The 1813-nt window shown below is 41.7% G+C and overlaps 1 non-coding gene across 1 annotated transcript; it reads left to right on the top strand.

Annotated features, from left to right (window-relative positions):
* Positions 1–807: 807 nt before the first annotated feature.
* Positions 808–889, top strand: trnas-acu (transfer RNA serine (anticodon ACU)). Its single transcript has one exon. It is a non-coding gene; the product is annotated as a tRNA-Ser (tRNA).
* The last annotated feature ends 924 nt before the right edge of the window (positions 890–1813 follow it).

The raw sequence follows: 1813 nt of genomic DNA, 5'->3' as shown, positions 1-1813 counted from the left end.
CAGTCCGCTGTTTGGGAAGTGTTCCTGTTGTGGGAAATGCACTTCCCTATGTGTCAAATGCTGCCTTCAGCATTCGCTCTGCCACTGCACTCATTTTCCTTCTTACACCTGCTCACTGTGTTGCTGTGATCATGCAGTGACTTGGTGTCGGACGGCCTATGAAAATGATACAGATCCATATTTTTGCATTGTTGAATTCAATTGTCAGTTAGCCTTATTTATGATTTTGAAATTGTCTGTCCTGTACGCAAGTGCGTGTCAAAAATATCTGAGCGGAAAAAAGGTGTTCCGAATCATGACATTGAGCACTATGCACTCTCCTCCAGTCTGGTAAACAATTCCTCACAGGCAATTTAATAGACAATAGACAATAGGTGCAGGAGTAGTCCAATCTGCCCTTCGAGACAGCACTACCAATCATTATGATCATGGCTGATTATCCTCAAACAGTATCCTGCTCCTACGTTATACCCATAAACCTTGATTCCACTATCTTTAAGATCTCTATCCAACTCTTTCTTGAAAGAACACCTCCTGCTGTCTCGGGTTCTTCATTCTGTTAACTTCAAATCTTCACAGAATTCAACAGACCTTGTTCCATAGTCATTTCTTCATTTTTGTTCAGACCACTCTAAGCAGAGTGACACAATGGGAATGCGCTTGCCCCACAACCCAGACGTCAGACCATTCTCTTGGAACCGTACTGTGCTATTTATCATTTCACCAACACCAGGGAGAAATATCCGTTGTTATGCATATTTCACGCAATTCACTTATACATAAGGTCATAGGTGCTCTCGTATATGTGACAAGGTGGCCAAGAGGTTAAGGCCATGATCTACTAATCCATTGTGCTCTGCACGCGTGGGTTCGATTCCCACTCTCGTCGCTGTTTTTGATGTTAGCATTTTTGGATGATCACAGCTGTCTCATTGAAATTGGAACTCCAATGGTCAGTTTATATGCATCTAACTAATACAAAGTCTCAAAGAATAATTTGAGCCAGTTGCCTAAACTGCATTGAAATGTAGATTGCACTGGGATAATGAAAAAGGAACGCGATTTTCTTTTCCAAGTCAAGTTTCTGTGAACTTTTATCGTATGAAAGAGATCCAGGAAAACCAAATAACGAGAGATGCGAAGTGCATGTTCATGCAATGGGATTCTTAATGACTGTTGCGTCAGATGAAACCTGAAGCAGGTTGAGAAGAAGTGATTCATGTTGGTGAGAAGAGCACAGAGAGAGACTGCACAAAATAATGGAGATATTTCAAAAGGGGCAGGGGTTAGATGTAGAGGCACTGAGAACTGGCTGAAAATGCACAGTAGAGAATTGCCGATGTGGGTGCCGTGCACGGACACGGACAGACTTTAACTTGGTTTTGCTCTTTCCCCTTGCTCTCGCCGTTGATGAATGCTGGACATAAGACAAAGATAAACACAAGATGTTGGAAGCAAGCTCCCTTTCGTCATGCGCACACTGGATGCATCACGTTGAACTATGAGCAACTGGAGAAGTCACCAGGTTAACTGTAGGAACTGAACCTAAACTGTGAGTAAATAATCGCAGATTTATGCAGCATATACATGAAAAACGATTTCAAGTGTCTTTATACGCATGTCATTAACAGACGTTTCGTTCTAATACCCGTGTGGCTGAACGAAGAAGACACCACATTTCAATTTGGATGACAACACTAGCAATTTTGTCTTGAAATTGTGAGCTAGTTGATAATTTTACACAGTGAACAAGTTCAATTTAAATAATAACATCAGACTGGTAGATCCAACCTCAACTGGACCGCTTCTATTG

Source organism: Hemiscyllium ocellatum, chromosome 20 (genome assembly GCF_020745735.1).
Source record: "Hemiscyllium ocellatum isolate sHemOce1 chromosome 20, sHemOce1.pat.X.cur, whole genome shotgun sequence".
Lineage (NCBI taxonomy): Eukaryota > Metazoa > Chordata > Chondrichthyes > Orectolobiformes > Hemiscylliidae > Hemiscyllium > Hemiscyllium ocellatum.
Note: the sequence above shows the minus strand (reverse complement) of the source record. Positions and strands in the feature narration are given on the sequence as shown.